General features: G+C 42.8%; 1 protein-coding gene across 1 annotated transcript in view; it reads left to right on the forward strand.

The window, feature by feature from the left end:
• Positions 1-3,360: 3,360 nt before the first annotated feature.
• Positions 3,361-14,040, forward strand: part of CDCA7L (cell division cycle associated 7 like) — a 70,766-nt gene continuing 60,086 nt past the window's right edge. The window contains exon 1 of the mRNA XM_064487514.1: positions 3,361-3,489. The gene's annotated coding sequence lies outside the window, so the exon portion shown is untranslated. The remainder of the gene's footprint in view (positions 3,490-14,040) is intronic.

A 14,040-nucleotide genomic window follows, 5' to 3' on the forward strand; every position in this document is an offset into this window, starting at 1 on the left:
GTCTATATGTCTGTTTTGGTACCAATACCATGCTGTCTTGATGACTGTAGCTCTATAGTATTGTCTGAAGTCTGGCTTTGTGAGTTTGGCCAGAGGTTTGTCGATTTTATTTACTTTTTCAAAAAACCAGCTTTTGGTTTGGTTGATTTTTTCTATGGTCTTGTTAATCTCTATTGTATTTAATTCCTCTCTGATCTTTATTATTTCCTTCCTTCTGCTGCTTTTTGGGGCTTTTTGTTCTTCTTTTTCTAATTCATTCAGGTGGTGGGTTAAATTGTTTATTTGAGATTGTTCTTCTTTTTTGAGGAAGGCCTGTATCGCTATAAACTTCTCTCTTAGCACTGCCTTTGCTGTGTCCCATAGGTTTTGAGTGGTTGTGCTTTCATTATCATTTGTCTCAATGTATTTTTTAATTTCAGCTTTGATTTCCTCATTGATCCATTGTTTTTTCAATAACATATTGTTTAATCTCCATGCTTTCCTTTTTTTCTCCTTTGTTTCTCTGTTGTTATTTCCAGTTTCATGGCATTGTGGTCAGTAAAGATGCTTGAGATAATTTCTGTCTTCTTAAAATTGTTGAGGTTTCTTTTGTGCCCAAGTACACGATCGATCCTGGAAAATGTTCCATGTGCACTTGAAAAGAATGTATATCCTATTTTTTGGGGGTGTAATGCTCTGAAAATATCCACCAAATCTAGTTTTTCTATTGTAGTATTTAATTTCTCTGTTGCCTTGTTTATTTTCTGTCTGGAAGATCTGTCTAGTGATGTTAATGCAGTGTTAAAATCTCCAACTATGATTGTATTCCCATCAATATCCCCCTTTATCTCTGTTAGTAATTCTTGTATGTACTTAGGTGCTCCTATATTGGGTGCATATATATTCACGAGTGTAATATCCTCATCTTGTATCACTCCTTTAATCATTATAAAATGTCCTTCTTTATCTTTCTTTATGGCCTTTGTTTTAAAGTCTATTTTGTCTGAAATCAGTACTGCAACACCTGCTTTTTTGGCTTTTCCATTTGCATGGAATATCCTTTTCCATCCTTTCACTCTCAATCTATATGTGTCCTTCTCCCTAAAGTGGGTCTCTTGTATGCAGCATATTGAAGGTTCTTGCTTTATTATCCAGTCTGCCACTCTGTGTCTTTTGACTGGCGCATTTAGTCCATTAACATTTACAGTAATTAATGATAGATGTGTGTTTATTGCCATTTTGAACTTATCTTTGCAGTTGAATTGGTATATCCTCTTTGTTCCTTTCTTCTTCCTTTTGTGGTTTGGTAATTTTCCTTTGTATTATCATGGATTTTATTTAATTTTTGTGACTCCTTTATAAATTTTTGGCTTGTGGTTACCCTTTTTTGTAAATCTGTCAACCCATTACTATAACTGTTTTTATTAAACTGATAGTAACATGATCTCAAACCCATCCTACTGTTAAAAAAATTTTAAAAAGAAAGAAAAAAATATTCTATGTTTCCCTGCCTCCCTCTCCCACTCTCAGTGATTTGTATGTCTTCTTTTATAATTTCATGTTTACTTTATTTGTAATTCATGAGTTATCACCTTTCCAGTTGTGTGTTTCTCATTTCTGTAGCATCCTGCTGCTTTTCTATTTAGAATAGCCCTTTCAGTATTTCTTTTAGCATGGGTTTAGTGTTGCTAAACTCCTGCAGCTTTTTTTGGTCTGTGAAACTCTTTATTTCTCCTTCTATCCTCAAGGATAGCCTTGCTGGATGAAGGATCCTAGGCTGCATCTTTTTTTCATTCAGGGCTTTGAATATATCTTGCCACTCCCTTCTGGCCTGTAGTGTTTGTGTAGAGAAATCAGCTGAGAGCCTTATGGGGGTTCCCTTGTAACTTACTCTTTGCTTTTCTCTTGCTGCCTTTAGAATCCTTTCTTTATCCTTGACTCTGGCCATCTTGATTATGATATGTCTTGGTGTGGGTCTATTTGGGTTCTTCCTGTTTGGGACCCTCTGAGCTTCCTGTACTTGGATATCTGATTCCTTCTTTAAGTTTGGGAAGTTTTCAGTCATGATTTCTTCAAAAACCTTTTCAATCCCCTTTGATCTTTCTTCTCCTTCTGGGACCCCTATTATGTGAAGATTGGGACGCTTTATATTATCCCATAGATCCCTTATGCTATTTTCATTATTTTTTATTTGCTTCTCTTGTAGTTCTGAATGGGTGCTTTCTATTGCCCTGTCTTCTAGATCACTAATTCGTTCCTCTGCATTATCTAGTCGGCTTTGCACAGCTATTAGATCATTCCTCATCTCTGTCAATGAGTTTACCCATTCTACTTGGCTCTTCTTTATAGCTTCAATTTCATTTTTGACATATTTTATATCTCTAAACACTATCTCTTTTAATTCCTTCAGCAATTCGATCACTCCTTTTTTGAAATCTTGAGCTAGTAGGCTATCGATGTCTATTTCGTTGATCTTTCTTTCAGGGGATTTCTCTTGTTCTTTTAATTGGGAAAGGTTTTTCTGCTTCTTCATCTTGCTCATACGTCTTTGGCACTGTGGTTTATGGAGTATCAGTTGTTTATTTTGGTCCTTAAGGATTTTATCTATCTGATGCGTATTTAGGAATAGAACTTAGGAAAAAAAAAATAAGAGAGAGAGAGAGAAAGAATTTTAAAAGAAGGGAGAAAGAGGGTTTGAAAACAGTGTATAATGAATAATAGAAGAGTGAGTTGAAGCAGAGTATTAATCGGGTTGAGACGTCCTTTTGAAACCTTTACAAAAAAAGGGGGGGGAGATGAATAGATGTATTTGAAACCTGTGTCTAATCAATAGCAGGACATCAAAACCCAAGAGAAATAGAAATGAATTAAGACGTAAAGATTAAGAGAGTAATAGAAAATAGAACAGGTAAAAACAGATTTAAAAAAAAAAGGGGGGGGTTGTCGGTGTTCTCCTGGAGTCTGTCTGCTTTTAATGTGAAGTCTTTTTGTCTTCGTCCTGTTTTGGAAGCTCAGCTTGCTGTTTTCAGAGGCCCTCCGTTGGCGCCCTCTTCTGTGCTGCTCCCAGCACCTGTCGGCAAGCTGATCGCGCCTCCTCCTAACACTGGGTGAGGTGCAGCTCTCTGCTGTGGGCGGGCGGGTCGCTGCCCCTCCGGATGCCGCAGTCAGATGTTGCAGACTGGCCGGGTAGGAGGGCGGGTCGTGCCCCCTCCCAGCACCTAGGTCAGGGGCTGTGTTCCTGCCCGAAAGGCGGGGGGGGGGGGGGGCGCTCTCCCTCTACCTGCGCCGCGGGTAGTTCTGTAGTTCCGCTCTCTGTGCGGCTGCGCGCTCCGCCGTGTTCGGCGCTCCGTAGGTGGGCTCGGGGAAGACCGAGGGACAGCCCTGTCCCTGCTCCGAGCCAAAACCCAGCTTCTTGTTTGTCTTTGTGGAGCAAGTTCTCTGAGGGACCAGGATGGAAGGATCCTATCTGCCCCGGGCTGCAGGCCAGTCTCAGTCTGGCCTTTGAGGCTGGTAAGCCCTTCGGTGCGGATGCAGGCTTCGCTCCCGCCCCCGCCTGAGTGGTCAGCGCGGAGGATGTGGTGGCTGTGCCTGAGCCCCACCTCTCTTCCCCCGAAAACTTTCCGCGGGTTTTCAGAGATGGGGGTGTGCACCCTTCCCCCGAGAGCACATCAACCTTGCTGTTTTATGGAGGGCCCAGGTTGTTCTGCCCTGTGCACCCACAGCCACGGCGGGCAGCCCCTTGCGTTCCCCCGGGGCTGCCTCCATGCAGCCGCCCCCGTCCTCCGCCTGGCTTGTGCAGCCTGGCCCTGCCCGCCGCTGCCGGCCCGCGCCTCAGGCTGGGTGTCAGGGGGACGCTCTGTGCCCGTTTAACTTAGTTCTGTTAGTCAAGGGCTGCTCTGTACAGATCCGAGCCTCGGAGGCTCCCCCTCCGTCCGCTGGCTTCTCAGTTGGAGAGGGGAGACCCAGCGAGCGAGCGCCAGTCCTCCTTTGCCGCTCCCTCCCCACGGGACCCGTCCCGAGCTGCTTTGCCTTTTGTTCTTTCTTTTTTCCTTTTCTCCTACCAGATTTTTGGCGTCTTTATGTTTTGAAGAGGGCGATGTTCTGTCGGAGTTCCACAGGTGCTCTGGTTGGCTGAGTGGGTCTGTAGATGTGGGTCTTGGTGTATTTGTGGGAGAGGGTGACCTGCGAGCGTCCTTCTACTCCGCCATCTTCTCTGTCTCTAAACAGAGTTTTTATAAAAAGTTTGAGTTGAAGTCTGTCTCTCTGGAGCTTCCACCCGGTGTGAATTCCATTTTTTGGAAGAAACTGGGCCGAATCTGACAGCCCGCCTTCACATGGCTAAGCCATTCAGCTATTTGAGAAAATTGGTAACCTCTAAACCAAATCTCTCTCTAGGCTAGCCATCTCCAATTCCTGTCACTAGGCCTCTATGCCGTGTTATTTACCTGACTAGTTTGTCTTGTCTAAATCTTCTTTTAAGTGTGGCATGCACCATCCCATGTGCTTCCTCCAAACACAAAGTAGAAACTAAATTCCAAGGGTTTTTTGGGCAAATACTTCAAATAATGTGGGCTTTGGGGATTAGGTTGATTTTGATTTTTTGAAAATTTAATTGTGGTAAAAAATACATAACATAAAATTTACTGTCTTAATCATTTTTAAGTGCACGGTTTAGTAGTATTAAGTATATTCATACTATTGTGCAGTCAATTTCCAGAATTTTTTCATCTTGCAAAACTGAAACTCTATACCCATTAAACAGTAACTCCCCAACCCCTGGCAACCACCATTTCACTTTCTGTTTCTATATATTTGACTCCTCTATGTACCTTGTATATGTGGAATCATATTGTACTTGCCATTTTGTGACTGGCTTGTTTGACTTGACCCAATGTTCTCAAGGTCCACCTATGTTGCAGCCTGTGTCAGAATTTCCTTCCTTCTTAAGGCTGAATAATAGTCCACTGGAGGTATAAACTGCATCTTGTTCATCCACTTGTCTGTCAATGTGCACTTGGGTTGCTTCTCCCTTTTGATTATTGCAAGTAATGCTGCTAGATCTTGATCTTTTAAAGAGTAATTAAAAGCCTAATTGGCTGGAAAATACCAGGAGCTTCAAGTCATACAGTATAATTCATTTACTCATTTCTTCAACATTTATTGAGTACTTGCTGTGGGTAAGACTATTCAAAGGACTGAAGGGAAAAACAAAGATGACTTCAGGTAAGTTCTAGTTTCAGTAGGGTGTGTGTCTAATAAACTTGATCATGTACTGTTAATAAATTATGCTCCCTCTAAATAAAACCTGGTCATGTTAAGGCTTAATGAAAATAAGGCCAAGAGAAGAATAATAGGGGATCAAGAAAAAGCAACTGAGATCAAAGGGAAAAGAGGATTCCCCAAAACAGCACTTGGGAGACTTATGTGCACGCACTTTTCCATAGATGAGTGACTGCTTGGGCTTCTTTGTTTCCAAGTGCCTTGGGGATATATCGAGAAGCCCTGGCACTTTCTGAACTAGCATATTTGAACTTGCAGACCCCCGGAGCTAGAGAATACTTCACATGATTTGTTATTAGATCATATTGGTCATATAATTAGATAATAGGTTAACTAAAATCATGGCATAAGTTCCCAGGGAGGGGGAGTAAGGCTCTGAAGCAGACATTCAAGAATGCTCTTGGAGAAGTAAGTTACAGTGGAATAAGTATGTGACTATCTTTGGAGATTCTCATTTCTGCACAGGCTACTTTAAAAAGAGTAAACGGGGACAGTGGACAAATACTAAGTAGAATTAGTGAGTGAAGACCCACCAGTACTAGTGATAAAGTCTCTCAGTTCCAGAATCTCAGGCACACTGCATATTTTATGCATAGGAACTCAGAATTATTTTGCCTATTTTTCACAGTTTTAATTAATTTTTATCATTATATTCTGCTTATTATTTACTCCTAAAATTGGGCAATGGCCTTTGGCAAAATGTATGAAAAGTTCTGTCCCTTACCTTGAATCCTTTTGGAAGAAGGCAAAATGTAAACATGGAAGCAAACATTCTACCCTGATAACCTAGAGTCTTTCTCTAGAGTGAAGCCACATGGCAGAGAGAACTGTATCAGGAAAGCAACAGGACAGTGCCCAGGACATCTACCTGCAAGTCTGTCAGGCACTGAGCACCCACCTTGGGGTCAACTCAGTGTCCCACTGAGGGTCTGAAAATGGTAGGCATGGTCTCTGACCACAAGGACCTTCCTGTCCAGCTGGGAAAGCAGTTCTTGAATGAACATGATGCACTGACAAGCAATAGAGAATAAAGTTAAATGCCAAGTATTCTGGTATGCGACAGAACATGTTCTTACTGGAAACATAACTAGTTTGGGGCTTTTAAACTTACTCCTTTTATTGACCAATTCCACTCGGGAATCAAGATATCACATAATTAAAATACAGGTAGCCAGCCCTCAGCATGCATATGCAAGTACTTAAGCCAGGCTTGCCTGTGGAATGATGTTTGTGGTGGAGTCTAAACCAATGGTTCTCCAACTTGGCTGCACATTGAAACCACCTGGGAGTTTAACCAAAACCCTACTGCCCTTGTTTCATCTCCAGAGATGGAAATTTAAGTAGTCTGGAGTGCAGCCTGGTTTTCTGGATTTTTTTCAAAGCTTCTCAAGTGATTCTCTTGCACAGTTAAGGTTGAGAACCTCTGATCTAAATGTTTGCTGCATCTTATTTGCTTACTAAATATTTGTTGGATGCCTACTGCGTGCATAGTGATGACTGTTGTCAGTGAGGTTGTTCACAAACATTTCAGTTTTCCTTCCAGGTATATGGTGGGGCTGCATTTCTCTGTCCCTCTAAATTAGATGTGGATAAGTGACTTGCTTTGGCCGGTGAAATTTGTGCAGAAATGTTGTGCGACACACTCAGCCCATAGCATCTACCTTCTCAACTGCCACCAGAGGGCTCCAAATCACAAATCTGATTATTCGCCCCCCTCTATTTAAATGCCTCCAAAGCCGCCCCAGGATAAATTGCAAATGAGACCACCCTGGACCGACCCCTGCCTAACTCTGCAGTCCAGTCTCTCCCTCTCCCTGCTACACACCTTCCTTTCTGTAGCCCTGATGAAAGGGTTGAATCCAGCATGTGTTTGCTGGCCACCATGAGCAAGTGTCCCTGCTGCACTGTGCCAGGCAGGCATGTAGCAAGAATGAGCAAGTTTTGTTGGGTTGATCCACTGAGGTTTTTGGCATTAAAACTGTAGCATAACTTAAGTCATACATTTTTTTGGAGGAGGGAGCCTGAGTGTATATTGGCATTCCTGACTGATAGGAAAGTTGGGGTATGGCGCCAAAGGAGGGAGGAGAGATGACAGGTTCGGATCTGACCGAGCTGCCTGTGGCAGAGGTTGCTGGAATGAAATTTCGCATTCAGGGAAAGATGACAAAATCACCACTCTTCTGAACTCTCTGAGTTGGCAAAGGGCCAGGAAGATAACCCAGCATTTGTTTGGGGCACTGCATGATGGGAAGAGCTGCCAACACTTGGAAAAGATGAAACGCAGCCGGGGAGATTAAAGAGCAACAGTGAGTTTTCTTCCAGACACTGTGAGGACTCAGGCTTGTCCCCAGAGAGAGGTAGCAACTGAAGACAGTTTCACAGATGATGACAACATGGAACAGGTACACGATGAGGACGCAGGAGGTGCAGACTCCCACTCACCTCTCACTTACACTGACGGCATTTTCTACTTATCTCCCAGTGACAAAGGGAGCCGAAAGCCCAAGTTTGCTGTTTGAATTCCCATTCGGGGCTCTGTGGCTCCTGCTCCCCTTCCCCCAAGGCCCCTGCTCAGCTGATCTCCTTTCCCTGAGGTGTTGCTGGAAAACTTGAACCATTCACTTTCTCTCTTCCCTTCATTGGACTGAGAGCTCCGAGTGGTGGCATCTTGCCTCATCCTCCGCAGGCACTTTGAAGATAATTAATTGATGCTAATTAAACTTAAAGATTTAACATTTAATTCAGCAAACATTCCTCAGGTTCCCACTACATGCCAGATACTCTTCTAAACACTGGTGATGAGGGCAGAAAGATCCAGCGCCGGGGTGTGCGGCAAGCATCAGCTCGGTAATCTGTGTAGCATGAGGGAAGGGTGCAGTCTTTGCTCTCAATGATGCGGCATCTGAGGGGACATGGAGACAACTAAGAAGGTACCTGCTGCCCAGAGAGGGCGTTACTGTGGGAAGAGGTAAGTGCTGTGCACTAAGGGACAAAGCCTTGTCTGCATGAAGGTCTGAATTCAGGACAAGCAGAAGCCAAGTCTGATAAACAGTTGAGGGGCAGTGTGCCTGGAATGTGGAGGCAACGAACACATGCTGGATTCAACCCTTTCATCAGGGCTGCAGAAAAGAAGATGTGTAGCAGGGAGAGGGAGAGCCCCCACTGCAGAGTCAGGCAGGGGTCGGCCCAGGGTGGTCTCATTTGCAGTTTATCCCAGGGCAGCTTTGGAGACATTTAAATAGAGGGGGCAAATGATCAGATTTGTGATTTGGAGCTCTCTGGTGGCAGTTCAGAGGGTAGATGCAATCGACTGAGTGTTTGTGTCCCCTCCCCCAAATTTGTATGCTGAACCCTAATGCTCAGTGTGATGGTACTGGGAGGCAGGGCCTTTTGTCGGTGCTTAGGTCATGAAGGCCGAGCCCTCATGAAGGGGATTCAAGCCCTTATAAAAGAGACGCAGAAAGACCCCTTGCCCCCTCCCCCACAAGAGGTTACAGCAAAAAGAGGATCGTCTGGGAACCAGAAAGTAGATCCACACCACACACCAAATCTGTGGACACCCTGGTTGTGGAGATCCCAACCTCCAGAACTGTGGGGGAGAAATTTCTGTTCATAAGCCACCCGGCCTGTGGAATTCTGTTATAGCAGCTTGAGTCAATGAAGACAGTGCATTAGAAGAGTGGGTCACAGGGCAGAAAACTGGTGGTAGAGAGACCAGTGTTAAGTTGTCCAGACCAGGACGAGGTGTGACCATGACAGTGGCAGTGGAAACAGGGTCAGAACTCAGAGACATTGAAGAGATAGCCTCGTTGAGTGATACGAAGTGGAGGCGTGTGGGCAGAACAGAGGAGGTTAGGATGACTGTGCGGTTTTTTGCTTGGACTCTTGGGAAGAGAGTGATAAATGTCACCAAGACGTAATGAAGGTGACGACGAAGCCGTCATGAATGGGAGATGGGAAGGTAGCACAATCGCAGTCCTCTCTTCTTTTTTCTTTAATTATTATTTTTTATTGTGGCAAAAAACACGTAACAAAATGTGTTATCCTAGCCATTTCCAAGTATAATTCTCAATAGTGTTAAGTGTGACTCAGTAGTGTTAAGTGTATTCACATTGTTGTGCATCCAAACTGCAGAACTTTTTCATCGTGCAGAATTGCAACTCTAGACCCGCTAAACAACGACTCCCCATTTCTGCCTCCTCCCACCCCTGGCAACTGCTACTTTCTGTTTCTATGAATGTGACTCCTCTAGATCCCTCACAGAGGTGGAATCATGCAGCATTTGTCTTCTTGTGACTGGCTTATCTCACTTAGCGTAATGGCCTTCGTGGGCTGAATTGTGTACTCCCCTCCTCTCCACCCCCCACATTCACGTACTGAAGCCCTAACCCCAGCACCTCAGGATGGGACTATGTTTCGAGAGAGGACTTTTATAGAAGTGAGTATATTAAAATGGGGCTGTTGGGTTGGGCCCTCATCCAGTCTGACTGATGTCCTTATAAGAAAAGAACATTTGGACGCAGAGAAACGAACAAGCATGAAAGCCTGCATCTGCAAGCCAACGAGAGAGGCCTTGGGAGAAACCAGACCTACTGACACCTTGATCTTGGACTTAACCGTCTCCAGAACTGTGAGACAGTACATTTCGGTCATTGAAACCACCTCGTCTGTGGTATTTTGGTAGGGCAGCTCTGGCACAGGAATACAGTCTTCAAGGTTCATCTGTGTTGTAGGATATATTATAATTCCCTTCCCTTTTAAGGCTGCATAGTCGTCCATTGTGTGCCTGTACCACATGCTGTTTATCCACTCATCCTTCGGTGGGTAGTTGTGTTGCTTCTACCTTTGGGCTGTTGTGAATGGTGATATTATGATCATGGATGTGCAGTTATTTTTTTTGAAACTCTGCTCTCAGTTCTTTTAGGTAAATACCCAGAAGTGGGATTGCTGGGTCATAGGGATTCTATTTTTAATTTTTTGAGGAACCATCTTACTATTCGCAATAGTGGCTGCACCATTGTGCATTCCCAGCCTCTGCCCTGGAGGCTGGAGGCAGTACCACAGAAATTAGAAACAACTAATTTCTCCACATTCTTGCTGAAATTTTTTATTTTCTGTCATCTTTATAGTAGCTGTCCTAATGGATATGAAGTATTGGCTCACGTCATTTTGATTTTTCTAATGATTAGTGATGTTAAACATCTTTTCATATGCTTGTTCGCCATTTGTATATCATCTTTGGAGAACTGTCTATTTGAATCCATTTTTAATCAGGCTACTTTGTTGTTGTTGAGTTGTAAAAGTTCTTTATACATTCTGGGTATTAATCCTGTATCACATATGTAATTTGTAAATATTTTCTCCTGTTCCATAGGTTGCCTTTTCACTGTGTTGCGTGTGTCCTTTGAGGCATAGAATTTTTTGATTTTGATGTAGTCCAATTGGTTTATTTTTACAAACTGGTTGTGCTTTTGGTGTCCAAGGATATCCAGAAAATCCTTGTCCTATCCAGTGTAATGAAGTTTTCACCCTGTGTTTTCTTCTAAGAGTTTTATACTTTCATATGCACTGTTCTTTAAGAAGGCAGAATCTAAAGCTAAGGGAGGATTATTTTGAGATAAACAGAAATACCGTATTTATAAGCTAAGAGGAAAATGCTGGAATTGAAATAGAGCTTGAAATATAGGAGAAAGGGGATGATGGGTGGATCAAAGTCTCAGAGATCATAAAGGTGTGTTTGGGGGAAGGTGGCAGGAGGTGCTATCCAGAGGCCAGAAGGAAGAACTGATGCAGACACCCTGTCAGATGGCTTCCATTTTCTCTGTGGAGCAGTCCCCACATTATTTAATGAGTGTCAGGAGAGGGGCGATGGTGAATGGTGAAGGCTTGGAGAAACTGCTGAGGGGATGGGAGAGGGCTGCCCGTAGACACGGTAGAAAAACTATGAAGCACATTTAGTCCATGGATGTGAACTGATGGTGGTACCAGCCACGTAATTTCATTATACAGTCTCTAGCCGCTTCAGAATAATCAAGTCAGGCTGTTGGGTTGAATTCATGTGATGGTTTTTAATCTCAGACATTGTATATTTTGTTTTTAGTTCTTTTTGGATCTTTTCTAAAATACCTTTCAGGTCTCTGCTTAATATACACATACTTTTGTCTACCTTCTTGAATATAATGTTTGAATGTCTCTTTCTGCTGATTCTATCATAAGTGTCATATCTGGGTCAGTTTCTGTTAATAGATTCTTTTCTCTTCATTGTGGGCCATGTTTTCCTGATTCTTTGCATGCCTGGTAATTTCTTTTATTTGATGGCAGGCATGATGGACTTTACTTCGTTAGGTTCCAGGTGTTTTTGAAAAAATTTTTAAATATTCTTGACCCTTGTTCTGGGATGCACTTATGTTACATAGTAGTGTAACCGAGCAGGACCCTATTGTCATCATTGGTGACCATCTGATATCAGTTCTGGAAAGTAATCCTCAACAGAGGTGCAGATCCCAGCAACTGAAGTCAGCCAGGGAACACTGCAAGGTCTGGGGGCACACCCATAGCCTCTGCCGGACTTCTGCTGAGACCAAGAGCAAGGAAACAAGAATGTATAGGTATTCAGTGTAGCCTGGTTAATGGTCAAAATACTGAGAATAGAGAAAACATGTTTCATTTTATGATACTAAGATTTCATTTTAACAAATTAAGATTTGTCAAATTCCTTGAAAAGCTGTGCCTTGACTTCTAAATTTCTTCAAGATCCCTTTCATCCTGTATTAAATATTAGAAAATATGGACCAGGGAGAAATGACGACTAGGTAGTGAAATGTTGATATTAAGAAAGAAAAAGAAAATCTATTTCCCAAGCATTTTTGCAAAAAAAAAAAAAAAAAAAAAGCATTTTGCAGGTGAGATGGGTTTATTGTCATTTAAATTTTTCTAACAGCAAATAATAGGACGGCAAAAAGTCTTTAAAGGTAGACTCCATAGTAGAACTAGGAAGAATATAACCAAATACAATGAAAAATGAAAACCCCTGGGACTAACTGTAGGCTCTGTTAAGTCTTCACCATCTTGAGAAAGAGCAAGATCTCAAGGTCAAGAAAAAAATGTTCTTAATGGTGTTTTTCACTGTTTTTCCTACAGCCAGCCTTTTGTTTGCATAGATCTGACAAAAGAAAGCCATTATTTTCTTGTGTGCTAGCTTTGTGAGCTGACAAAATTAGAGGATTTTGCAGGCATGGTTGTTGAGCACAGATTGGTCAGCTCGGAGACACACACAAACCAAATGACCCCTGGTTCAGAGAGGGAATCTAGAAAGTCACCTATTAGAAAGTGGGGCCCCAAAATAAAAATAATTGTTAACAGTGACAGAAAAAACTGGCAATTTGCTGATGCACAAACACTCCTAGGGCTCGACTGAAATTCCTCCTTCATTTTATGAACTTACTTCACCACAAATAAGAAATATTTGTTGCCAGCAGGTACATGAGCTGTCAGAACTAAAGTATGTGGCTTTTAGAAGAGATTTGGAAAGTGACAGGAAAATTCACTGCAAGGGAGCAAGAGAGAAAAGGGCAGAGCTCACCGCTTTAGTACTTAACTGAGTATGACCTTGTCCATTGGTGCTAAAGAAAGCTGACAATACAAACAGGGCTTCGGGAGGAAGCAGGATGTGGCCGGGAAAGCAGCAGAATAGAAATCAGGAGACTGTGTTCCCAGTGCTGGTGCTGCAGGGCAAGTCACTTCTCTCAGTTTCCTCACCCCTAAGCTGATAGGTGGGACAGGTAGTTTTGAAGACGTCTTTTCCAAGTGAAGCTGTCTGAGTCTCGGTTTTGAAAGCTTGGACCAGCATTTCTGAAAAAGAGAATGATTTAGCTGATTTGTTTATTAATGTATTTCATGATACTACTTCCTGGGGGAGGAGGTGTTTAAGGAGGTAACATTAGTACAGATGTTAAAAGCTGGAGCCGGACTACCTGGTTCAAATCCTGGCTCAGACATGTACTTATTGTTTAATTCTGAGCAAATTGCTAAAGTGTTCTGTGCCCGGCTTACCTATCTATAAAAAAGGCTTAATAATAGTGCCTCCCCTAAAATTGTTATGAGGCATAAATGAATTAATACATCATGGCAGAAAATAATTAATAAATGTACTCACCAGAATGGATTCTCTTTTTCCCCAGGGAACCAAAGCTCGACTGTATTTCTCAGAATCCCTTGCAGTGTTGTAAGGCCATGTGAGTGGGTTCTGGCAATGGTGAATAGGAAAACACTAATGTAAAACACATGACCTGTAAAGACCTGTCATGTGATTCTCTATGGCTCTCTTTCCTCCTGCATCTTCCCCTGCAAGAATCCTTCTGGTTCTTACTAGAAGATGGTTCTAAGGTTCTAGAAGATCATGGGACCACAAGATACAAGGAAACTTTCCAAACACTCATCAAACTTCACATGAGCAATAAACTTCTATTGTGGTAAGCCACTGAGATTTGAGGTTTACAGGTTAAAGCAGCTAGTGAGTAATATCATGACTAGTAGCACATGTCAAACAGTTAGCACAGGGTCTGGCACAGAGCTGAGGTGTGGATGTCAGGCAGTGTTTAGACCTACAGAGAAGGGAACTGCTTGTGGATGGAACCACCTAAGCAAATGGATGGCCAGGGCACGTTTGAAAAGAGAGTAACCTGGTGTGGCTGGAGGACAGGTTCCCCGGAGAAGACGGGGCACAGAAATGGTGAGAAGTGAGGTTGTGGTCACATTACAGGGGGTCCCAAATACCAGACT

Source organism: Camelus dromedarius, chromosome 7 (assembly GCF_036321535.1).
Source record: "Camelus dromedarius isolate mCamDro1 chromosome 7, mCamDro1.pat, whole genome shotgun sequence".
Lineage (NCBI taxonomy): Eukaryota > Metazoa > Chordata > Mammalia > Artiodactyla > Camelidae > Camelus > Camelus dromedarius.